Genomic DNA, 12015 nt, shown 5'->3' with positions numbered 1-12015 from the left:
TTGAGCTGTGAGGTCAAGGCTGCAGTGAGCCATGATTGCACCACTGTACACCAGCCTGGACAACAGAGTGAGACCTTTCCTCAAAACAAACAAACAAAAAACCCTCCCAAAAAAAAGCAACAAAAAATTAAGGCGTATGATAATACTTTCCTTTTTTTTTTTTTTTTTTTAAGAGATGGGGTCTTGATATGTTGCCTAGGCTGGTCTTGAACTCCTGGGCTCAAGCAATCCTCCCACCTCAGCCTCCCAGAGTGCTGGGATTTCAGGCAAGAGCCACCATGCCTGGCCAGCTTTCTAAAGAGAATATTGGTCAGTGAGATCTCTTATACATTAATGGTTGGTGTATAAATTGAATATCCACTCTGGAAAAACAATTTGTCATTATCTTGTGTTATTGAACAATCACATACCCAGATATTCAACTCTTGGGTATATACCCAGGAGAAATTCTTGCACAGGTACATCAGAAGACATCTGACAGGAGTGTAGCCAGTAGCGCTATATGTAAGAGCGCAAATAAAAGAACCATTCAAATGCCTGGTGACTACAGAGTGGATAGACTGTAGTGTACTCACAGATGGAATATGACACAGCAGTAAAAATGAATGATACTCCTATCCATGCCACAACATGGATAATCTTAGTAACATAATTTTGAGCAATAAAGCAAGTCTTGAAGAGCACTCTTTTTATAAAGATCAAAAACAAGCAAAACAAAACAATATTTCATTTAGGCATCTATATAGATGACATTCTCAAATAGTGGTTACCTCTCGGAGGAGGTATGGGTAGAACTAAGTGATCGATAACATTTAACTCTTGGGATGAGTGTTGAGCTCATTTTTTATTATATTATTTTTAAAAACAAACAATATATAATGTCTAATCCTCTAACGCTATTAGAATCTTCATTGCCTTCACACTCAACTGGGTCAAGAAGTCCCCTTCTAGGTCAGACTCCCACTCCCTTGAGTGATGGTTGCTGCAACCATTTCTGGTGTGAATCATTTTATTGATCAAAGTTCTTGGTTTTGCAGACAACAGGATCTGCAATACTCTGTTTAAACAGAAAGGGATGTATCACAAGGTATTAGGTACTAGATAAAGCTGAATTTTGAGACAATGTATTGTGGTTGATGTAGCATCTTGGGCGATACTGGTTATGAGTGACATAAGCAAGGCTCTTAGGTCAGGTTCCCGAGAACAGAGTCTGACATGAATATTCTTCTTCCAGTGATTTATGAGAGGAGTCCTCTCAGAAGAAGAGGTGGGAGAGAAACAGGATAGGACAGAGGAAGAAAGCTAAGCAAGTGTGTGGATACTGTCTTCAGGCTGGACCCACAGGGAGCACTGGAGCATAAATTATACCACAGAATTTGTTTCTGTTTGAGGCTGGTGGGATGTCCCTTTGTACCCCAGAGAGGGTGCAGAACTTCCTGAAGGAGTTGGCCGCATTTGGTTGAGAATATGTGATTATTTAGAGAAGGAGCAGCTCACTGTCACAGCGACTGGGGCAGGGTGCACTGACCAGGGCAGAGCACCAACAGTGAGCCAATGCCACCCTGACCTCATGGGGGAAGGGTGGGGATAACCTGGGGCCAGATCAGAATTAGGTAGGGGTGGGACAGAGCAGGACAGGAGAGGCTGGGAGGAGCAGAACCAAGAGGGTCTGTGTTTCCTGTGTACCCTGGAAGCACAAGCCTGGGTTCTCTGAGCCTCAGGCAGCACTGACCTTTCTTCCCCATCTGGGCATGAGAAGGACAGGACAAGCCCTTTCCTCAGCACTTTTTTTTTTCTTTCTCTTTTTGAGACAGAGTTTGCTTTGTCACCCAGGCTGGAGTGCAGTGGTGTGATCTCGGCTCACTATAATCTCCGCCCCCTGGGTTCAAGCAATTCTCCTGCCTCAGCCTCCTGAGTAGCTAGGATTACAGGTGCATGTCACCATGCCTGGGTAATTTTTGCGTTTTTGGCAGAGATGGGGTCTCACCATGTTGTTTAGGCTGTCTCAAACTCCTGACCTCAAGCGATCTGCCCACCTCTCAAAGTGCTGGGATTACAGGTGTGAGCCACTGCGCCCAGCCCCTTTCATCAGCGTCTCATTCCAGTTTCTGGGTCCTGAGCACCTCACCTTGAGGCCCCTCTTTACGGGAAAAGTCTCACTGAGGTGAGGACATACCAGCCAGGAGTGGGGTGAGCAGGAGAGCTCCTGGGGCAGGGCCCTCCAGTTACTATGTAGCCCCCACCACCTCCGTGTTACTGGGGCAGAGAGAACCAAGCTTCTCTGTCAGCAGCCTCCTCCCTTCCCCTGCCCTTCGGCCTTGGCCTTAATCTCAAGCTAATGTGATATCTGATTCATTAGGTGGTGGGCAGTTTTTCCCAAGCTGCCTGCCTCAGTCTGGACTGGAACATTCTGGCCTCACAGGAGGGCTGGCCCCTGCCCTCACAGGAAGCTTTAACCCTTGCTCTGCCAGCATGATTCTCCAGGGTCACAGGCTGGGGTTATGTTTTCTCCAGAGTGGCACCAAACGGAAGCTTGTGGAGAGTTTAGACACTCAACACACTTCCTCATTCTCCCCCAAGCTAGGCAGAAAATGCCTAATCTGAGTAAAAATAGTTTGTCCCCTGGCCCATCCCCTGTTGTAACACAATTGTGACCCTGTGCGCTTTTACATAGAATTTCTGGGGTCACCACTGGTGACATCACTAGCTGAGTGGCCTTAGAATCCTTACCTCTGCTTTCTGCATTTATTCTCCTCCCCCAGCCACATGCCTCCTCTCAGGGGTCAGGGCCTGACCCCCTCCCCTCACAGAAATGTGTATTTTAATGATCACTCATGTGGAGAGGTAAAAGTCTGCAAACTGAGGCAGGTCTGGGTGGGAGACATTTCAGGACAGGGTCTTCCAGTCCTCACATCCTACCAGGAGATGGATAGGACACTCCCTGGCAGGATAGGGGTGGGGGTTCAGCATGGGAGGAGGGCTTTCCTGGGCAGGAGGCCTTGGCCAGAGGGGTCCACCCCAGTCTAGCTGGCTTTCCTTCTCCCCTTATGTGTTAGTCTGTTCTTGCTTTGCTATGAAGAAATACCTGAGGCTGGTTAACTAATAAAGAAAAGAGGTTTATTTTGGCTTATGGTTCTGCAGGCTGTCAGGAAGCATCTGCTTCTGGGGAGGCCTCAGGGAGCTTACAACTGCCGTGGAAGGTGGAGGGGAGCCAGTGTGTTACATGGTGAGAGAGAGAGAGAGAGAGAGAGAGAGAGAGAGAGAGAGAGAAGATAGGAGGAGCCACACTCTTTTAAACAAGCAGATCTCTCGTAACTCAGCGAGAAATCACTCATTATTGCAAGGACAGCATGAAGCCATTCATGAGGGATCCGCCTCCGAGACCTAAACACCTCCCACTAGGCCCCACTTCCAACACTGGGGGATCACATTTCAACTGAGATTTGGAGGGGATGAACACCTACACCATATCACCCTAGTCCTAACCTTGGGGGATGCTGAGGGAAAGACAGAGTCTGTTTTTTAACCCTCGCTGCTTTGGTGGGAAAGCACCCTGTATTCTGGGTCAGGATGCCATGTTCCAATCCAAAAGGTGCCAACTTCCTCTTTCTCTTTTGCCTGCTCTTGTGCAACCTTAGCATCTGCTCCTGCCCCAGCGTCGGCGATGCGTGTCTCTGTGGCCGCTGTGCTCGGTGGGTGTCTTTTGCCTCCAGTAGCCCATGGGTAGGGGAGGGCGGAATCTGGACGCCACACCCTCAGCCCGTCCCTTCTGTGCTCTGCACTCCCCCCACCTTTGACCCTCTGGTTTTATTGATTCATCCTTCTTTCTTGCATTTTAGTCTCTAAGTCAATTAGTTCTTGTCTGTAGCCTATAAACATGATAAAGCCTCCATTATTTTAAAAAGTCCCCAAATCTCCCTCTACCAAACCTCCTTTTTAATTTTTTAAGTGATTTTTTAAATTTGCATGCATTTATGGGGCACAAGTGTAATTTTGTTACATTGATATTTTGTATAGTGGTGAAGTCAGGGCTTGTGGTGGATCCATCACTGGAGTAACATACATTGAACCCATTAAGTGATTTCTCATCATCCACCCCCCTCCACCCTCTCGCCCTTCCGAATTTCCATTGTCTGTCATTCCACACTCTACTTCCACGTGTACACATTATTTAGCTCCCACTTATAAGACAGAACACGTGGTATTTGTTTTTCTGTGTCTGAGGTGTTTCACTTAGGATAATGGCCTCCAGTTCCACCCACGTTGCAGTCAAATACATGATTTCGTTATTTTTTATGGCTGAAAAACCATTCTACCCCACATTCTCACCTCTCCCTTTTCCCTCGTCTCTTTTTTTTTTTTTTTTTGAGACAGGGTCTTGCTCTGTTGCCCAGGCTGGAGTGCAGGGGCATGATCACAGCTTGCTGTAGCTTTGAACTCCTGGGCTCCAGTGAGCCTCCCACCTCCCTTGTCTTTATCAGAGCCAAACCCTATGGGATTACCAAGTAGACAAACAAAGCACATGTTTGAGGCACCAACAAAGAAGGACAACACAGCAAATAAGCGTTATTGAACAGGGGAAGGGGAAAGACAGTTATTTTTAATACAAATTTGCAAGTAAGTTAACTGCAATTAAAATAATTTAGAAAGTTTATTTTAATTTTAACGTTTATATATTTTTATGTTATTTTGAAAATAAAAAAACTCACTTTGTATTACTTGTAGGAGGATGGGAACCATAATCTTTTAAAGGTGTTAATTCAGCCCTGCGGTCAAACCTCTTCCTCACCTCTTATTCCTCAACCCCCTGCAACTTCAGACACCATCACGTCCTAACTGCTCCTCCCGAGGTCACCAATGAGCATCACTGTGATAAATCCAATGGGTGTGTTTCATGCTCAGCTGTGACCCTCTCAGCAGAAGTCAACTGTATTCTCCAACAGCTCTCCTGGTTCCCTTCCACTTCTTACTCCCCTCCTTTCCTGACTTCCTCAAGGTTCTTCTTCCTGGAAATGTTTGTGTTGTTGGAGCTCTGAGCTGGGTCTTTTCTATCCCTCTCCACAGCTCACCCCTCCTATGGTTTCAGTCACCGTCTACACTTAGGTTACTTCTAAATATCTTCCCAGCTCACCCTTGGCTCCTTAGCTCTAGGCCTTTATATCCAACCATGAACTCTTTCAGGTACTTAAATTCACTAAGTCCAAAATTGATTCCTTATCTCCCCCATGAACCCTTCCTTCTCCAGCCTTCCCTGTGTCAGTGAGAAGCATCTTCATCCACTCAGGCCCCAAGCTCAAGCCTTTCTGTCCTATGACCCCGCCTACAACCAACAGTCCTGTTGGCTCCACTTCCTCAAAAGCTTGAATTTGCTCACTTCCCTCCACTTTCATGGCCACCTCCCTTGTCCTAGTCACTGCTACAATTGGCAGGTCACAACTGCCTCCTATTGGGCTTCCCAGTCTCTACTTCCTCAACCCATTTTCCTTGCTGAAGCCAATCTAGTGAGGTTTCTATGGGTCCTCGTTGGCTCAGCATAAATCCAAGCTCCTAGGGTGGCATTCCAGACTTCCCACGTTCTGGTTCCTGAGACCACCTCAGCATAGCTCTCCTCACTCTTGGCTACCTGCTGTCTGCTCCAGTAGTAGTTAACTACCTGGAGCTTCCCCTCCACCCCCATCACACTGTTGCTCCTCTCTGCCACCTGGGCTGCCCTTTGCCTCCTCCTCTTCCTCCTACTGTTTTTTTCTGGGGGGGACGGGGGGACAATCATGACTGGGCAAGTGATCATGGTGACTTGGACTTGGGTGGTAATGATGGAGGTGGTGAGAATTGGTAAGATTCTGAACATATTTTGAAGGCGGATACAACAGGACTTGTTGATGGATTTGGATGTGTGGGGAGAGAAAAAAGAAAGGAACCCAGGTTTTTTTTTTTTGTTTTTTGCCTGAGCAACTGGAAGGAAGGAGTTGCACTGAGATGGGAAGATAGTGGGAAGTGTGGGTTTGGGTGGGAAGACAAGGAGGACAGTTTTAGATGTGTTAATGGAAATGCCCCTTAGAAATCCAGTCAGGTCTTAAGAGTCTGGATTCAGGGGACTGATCTGAGCTGGAGCTGCACATTTGTGAGTCATCAGTGTGTGGGTGGTATTTAAAACCACAAGAGTGGGCCAGCTGCAGTGGCTCATGCCTATAATCCCAGAACTTTGGGAGGGGTGAGAGGATCCCTTGAGGCCAGGAGTTTGAGACCAGCCTGGGCAACATAGCAAGATCCTGTCTCTACAAAAATAAATAAATAAATAGGCCAGCATGATGGCACATGCCTGTAGTCCTAGCCACTGGGGAGGCTGAGGCAAGAGGATGCCCGGGAGTTCGAGGCTGCAGAGAGCTATGATCACACCACTGCACCCCAGCATGGGTGACAGAGCAAGACCTTGTCTGTAAAATAATAATAACAAAAATAATAAATAAAAAGAAATAAAACCACAAGAGTAGATGCGGGCACCAAGGATATAAATGTGAATAGAAAATAGAAGAGGCCCAGGAGCCCCCAGAGCCTCTGACAGTAAGAGGCTGGAAAGAAGAGCTGGAGAAGGAAGAGGTAGTCATGTAGGAGGAAAATCGGAAAACGTAGCATCCCAGAAGCCTAGAGAAATAGGTGTTTGAAGGAGGAGGAAGTGATCAGCTGTGTCAAAGATCAAGTAAGCAGAGGTCTGAGAATTGAGTGCATAAGATTTAATAAGAGGAAGGTCATTAATGATGGTGACAAGAGCAGCGTCAGGAAATGGTGTCAGCAAAAGCTTATTGTAACATGTTCAAGAGAGAAAGGACAGAGAGGAATTGGAGTAGTTGGGTAGACAATTCTTTCAAGGAATTTTGCTGTAAAAAGGTATAGTAAGATGGGTGTGAGCTGGAGGGAAAGTTAGGATCATGAGAGATTTCTTCTTCTTCTTCTTCTTCTTCTTTTTTTTTTTTTTTTTTTTTTTTTTTGAGACAGAGTCTCACTCCGTCGCCCAGGTTGGAGTGCAATGGTGCGATCTCGGCTCACCGCAACCTCTGCCTCCTGGGTTCAAGCGATTCTCCAGCCTCAGCCTCCCAAGTAGCTGGGACTTCAGGTGCCTGCCATCACACCTGGCTAATTTTTGTATTTTTAGTAGGACAGGGTTTCACCATGTTGGCCAGGCTGGTCTCCAACTCCTGACCTCAGGTGATCCACCCACCTCGGCCTCCCAGAGTGCTGGGATTACAGGCATGAGCTACTGTGCCTGGCCCATGAGAGTATTTTTTTTCAAGGATATGGTAAATAACAGCAGATTATTTCTGTGTATTTCTGAGATCGATCCAGTAGACAGGGAAAAGAGAGGCAAGAGAAGAGAAATATTTGAGGAACTGAATCCTTTTGTTGAGAGAGGAGGAGATCCATTCCCCAAGCAGAGAGGCTGGCCCTGGCTGGGAGGGACCTGAGCACTGCTGCACTCCCCTGGGGAGCCCTTCCCAAGACACCTGCCTGGCTTCCTGTTTCACTTCCCTCGGCTCCAGCGTCTGCTCTTTGTAGAAGTCTTTTCTGACCACCTTTCTAGAATGATGTTCTCCATCACTCTCTTTTGCTTTACTTTTTTTCTCCTTTACTTTCATTTGTAGCACTTCTCATTATAATATAGCAAATTTATTTTCTGTTTTCCTTACTACCACAAAAGTTTCATGAGGGAAGAGACTTAGTCTTATTTGCCACTGTATCCCCAACTCTTAGAATAGTTCCTGGCACGCAGTAGCTGACCCCCTCAACAATATTTGAGAAAGAAGGAATAAGTGAGTCTCTTCTCCATGTCCATTGCAACATGCTCAGTTCTCATTCTACCCTTATTTTTATTCTGTTCATCTATAACTCACATCTCTTCCCATTCTCCTTCCCCATCTGTCCAAGCAAACATTCAGGCCCATTTCTGCTGTCATCCTCATCATGCCCCTACCATCATCCCCCGTACCATCCTCACCCCATGTGTACCCATCTTCATCTCGTTTATGTTTTATCTCCTCCTCCCCTCCCCTAATTTGCCTTCTAACTCCTTTCTCCTCTCTGGTCTCTGTCCCCATCAACATCCCCTCTCCTCATCCTCATTGCCTTTTGATGCCACCATTGTGGCTAGCCTCCTTCTGTTGCCATTGCCAATGCCGTGTCTGTTCCACCTCTCTCCCCTTCCGTTCCTTTGTCATCGACAAGAGGTCTCCATCTCTGCCACCATACCTTCCCCATTCCCGTCTGCCCACCCAGGGGAAGACAGACAGCTTTGCACTGTGTGTCTAGAAGCTGCCAGGGACATAGTTAATATAAGCAACTGTGGGAAGAAAGACAGAGGGAACTGCTTCTTCTCACTTAGTGACTTCAGTAAATATTAACAAGCATATTTCACGAACTAGCACTATTTCCTGCAACAGACATAATAAATGACTTTCTGAAATTTTCTAAAGTATGCTTTTACAAATATTGGCATTATCACAAGCATTGCGACTAGGGTTCCAAGCCTGAGAGATTAAAATAGTCTTTGTGCTAAAAAACAATCTGACTTCTCAGAAGGCCCTCTTCTTCTTTATTTATAATGTCAGGAAACCCTGGAACAGTGTCTATAAGTTATGAAAAACAGAGCATTGAAATGGAATCTCACTTGGGACCCCAGTCACTGCTCCAGACTGACCAGTCAGTGGACAAGGCTTCTCGCATTGCTCACCAGGTTATAACTACTCTGTATTCTTCTTACCTTCAAGAGGAATTATCAAGGTGGGGTGCGACGGCTCATGCCTGTAATCCCAGTGCTTTGAGAGGCTGAGGCAGGCAGATGACTTGAGGTCAGGAGTTCAAGACCAGCCTGGCTAACAAAGTGCACACACACACACACATACACGTATACATTAGTTATTGTCACATACACACAAAGCTATTATTCCCAGTATAATTATAATTCCTCATGTAACTTTGTTTCTAGTTATCTTAGTAGGCTACCAACACAACAGCATAACAGCATAGGTCTCAATTCTCAATCTGGTGTTTGATACTTTGGCATTTTCTGGAATGTATAGTAGTGTTATTTACTAAGGAGGGCACACATTTTTTTCATGGCTAGAATAAAATCACAATGCATGTGATTTTGTAAAAATCACAGTTGAATTTGCTACCATTCCTGTTGTATGTAAATTTGACTTATAAGAAAGAATGCTTATTTGAACCAGGTATTCAAATATTATTATTTGACCAGGGTCAAATACAAATATTATTAGACCGGGGTCTAATAAGTGTTTCTAACATAGGTATAAATTGTCATTAAGGCCAGCCAAGTAGAGTCCTTGAAGTCCGTCATTTTCTCTTCTAAACAATATTTGGATTTGCCTTGCCAATGTAACAATCCTCTGAGAATCCTATTTTGTTCAAGGTCCATATTAACCAAGCTCCTTCAGACTGACATCTTTTTCCCTATTTTCTGTAAATTATAAAACATTTTTTCCCTCATGTGTATGGTGAGAACAAACAACAATTTATTTGCTCATTCTCCCTTTGATGGGCACCTGAATTACCTCTAGTTTTTGTCTACAGCAAAACATGCTGATATTAACATTTTTGTTTATGTGATCTAGTTCTGTAAATCTGTACACAAATTTCTGAAAGTCATGAACCTCGGAGCAGAGTTGCTAGGTTGTAGGGTATTACATTTTCAACTTTAGCATGCACTGCCAAACCTTTCCCCAAAGTGGTTGCACCAATTCTGTATTCCATCAGCAGTGTATGAGAATCTTATTATGACACAAACTTCACGTGCCTTCTCAGATTCCTCTAATTGCCTTCTTTTCTCTTTCTAAGCACCCAAACTGCACCTGGTCACCTGTCTACATTCAGATTTGGATGAAAGCCACACCATGGAGGCAGCCAGAGGCCCATGGGAGATGTCTGGATTCGCAGAGGAATAGCTCCATATGATGCAAACCTTGACTAATGGGAACAGGAAAAGGGAGGAAACCAGGAAGATAAATCTCCCTCCCTTCTCATTGCTCCTTGCAACCCTTCCCACTTGAAGCATGACCACATTTAATGAACAACCTGCTGTGTCTCTTGGAAGCTTGCTGCAAGGCAGCAATCAGCACAATAACATTGTATTGTATCTTCCTCTGCTTCACTTCTCTTCCTCCCTCACCCTCACTGCCCTGAGCTGGCACATCCCAAAGAAAGCATTACCACATTAATCCTTGTCTCAGACTCTGCTTTCAAGAGGATCTAGGTGAAGGAAATTCCTATTACTCCACCTCTTCATCACCTCTTCAAATGTCAGACTTTAAAAATGGTGTCATTTTGTTGAGTGTATCTCATTGTGGTTTTAATTTGCATTTTCTTGATTATGAATGGGGTTGGCTAACTTTTCCTATGTTTATTGGATTTCTTCATTTGTGAAGTGCTTGTTTAAGTTTTCTACTGATTTTTCTATTGGGTTGTCTTTTTTTCTTTCTTTCTTTCTTTTTAAGACAGAATCTTGCTCTGTTGCCCTGGCTAGAGTGCAGTGATGTAATCATAGCTCACTGAAACCTCGAACTCCTGGGCTCAAGCAATTATCCCATCTCGGCCTCCCAAGTAGCTGGAACTACAGGTGTGCACCACTACCACCATGCCTGGCCTTTTTTTTTCCGCATAGAGACAGGTCTTACTATGCTGCTCAGGCTGGTCTTGAACTCCTGGCATCAAGTGATCCTCCTACTCAGCCTCCCAAAGTGCTGGGATTACAGGTGTGAGCCACTGCACCCAGCCTTTTTCTTTCTTTCTTTTTTTTTTTTAAAAAAAAAGAAAAAGTGGCTCACTCCTGTAATCCCAGCACTTTGGAAGGCCGAGGCGGGCAGATTAGTTGAGGTCAGGAGTTCAAGACCAGCCTGGCCAACATGGTGAAACCCCGCCTCCACTAAAAATACAAAAATTAGCTAGTTGTGGTGGTGTGCGCCTGTAATCCCAGCTACTTGGGAGGCTGAGGCAGGAGAATCGCTTGAACCTAGGAGGTGGAGGTTGCAGTGAGCCAATATTGCGCCACTGCACTCCAGCCTAGGTGACAGAGCAAGACTCTGTCTCAAAAAATAAATAAAAAAGAAAAAAGAAAAAAATGGATTTGTAAGATGTTCCAGTTAACTACTGCTATATAACAAATTACTCCAAAACTCGGTGGCATAAAACAATTATTTTACTAGGCTCGTGAATTCTATGGTTCATTAATTTAGACGGGACACAGTAGGTATGGCTTGTGTCTGCTCTGTGATGTCTGGGGATTCAGCTGGTAAGACTCAAAGTCTGGAAGTGACTCAGTGGCTGAGGGGTAAAATTATCTGTAGGTATTTCACTAACATATCTGGTGGTTGATGCTGACTATTGTTTGGGGCCTCAGCTGGGGCAACTGGCTAGAAAACCTTCATGGAGTTTCTCCGTGTGATCTCTGCTTCTTCAAGCACAGGCCTCTACGCAGTCAGAATTCTTGCATGTCAGCTCAAGGCTTCAAAGGCGAGTGTCCCAGGTAAACCAGGCAGCAGTGTATGGCCTTGAACGTTACTTCTGTTGCATTCTGTTGGTTATAAGTGAATCTCTAAAGGTGAGCAGATATAGGTCTTTCGTCTCAGTGGAGGGAATGTCAAGGTCACATTGTACAGAAGTGCGTGGAATTGGAGTTATTGTTGCAGCCGTCTTTGGAAAATACATCTGCCACATCCTGCTCTTTATATTTTCTGGATACTAGTCCCTTATTGATTATGTATGCTGCAAATATCTTCTCCCACTCTGAGGATTAGTTTTTTTGCTGCCTTAATGATGACTTTTGTTGAACAGAAGTTTACTTAATTTGGCAAAATGATCAATCAGTTCCTTTATGGTTGGTGCTGTAGATGTCTTAATAACACTGAAACCATGAGGCAAGCTATTCTTTTATAATGTCTTCTGAAAGCTTTATGATTTTGCCTTTCACATTTAGGTAGTTACACAGTTACTATGCGATTTATTGCTGCT

The 12015-nt window shown here is 44.9% G+C and overlaps 1 long non-coding RNA gene across 3 annotated transcripts in view; it reads left to right on the top strand.

Moving 5' to 3' along the window:
• The window catches only part of LOC109028894 (uncharacterized), a 45390-nt gene extending 34191 nt beyond the window's left edge, over positions 1–11199 (top strand). For 2 of the 3 annotated variants that reach the window (XR_010131319.1, XR_010131317.1), the window contains exon 7: positions 9847–10761. This is a non-coding gene — a long non-coding RNA (uncharacterized lncRNA). Of the gene's footprint in view, positions 1–9846 lie in introns of all 3 variants that reach the window. The other variant, XR_010131318.1, reaches the window with a different exon arrangement.
• Positions 11200–12015: the final 816 nt, after the last annotated feature.

This window comes from Gorilla gorilla, chromosome 1 (assembly GCF_029281585.2).
Source record: "Gorilla gorilla gorilla isolate KB3781 chromosome 1, NHGRI_mGorGor1-v2.1_pri, whole genome shotgun sequence".
Lineage (NCBI taxonomy): Eukaryota > Metazoa > Chordata > Mammalia > Primates > Hominidae > Gorilla > Gorilla gorilla.
Note: the sequence above shows the minus strand (reverse complement) of the source record. Positions and strands in the feature narration are given on the sequence as shown.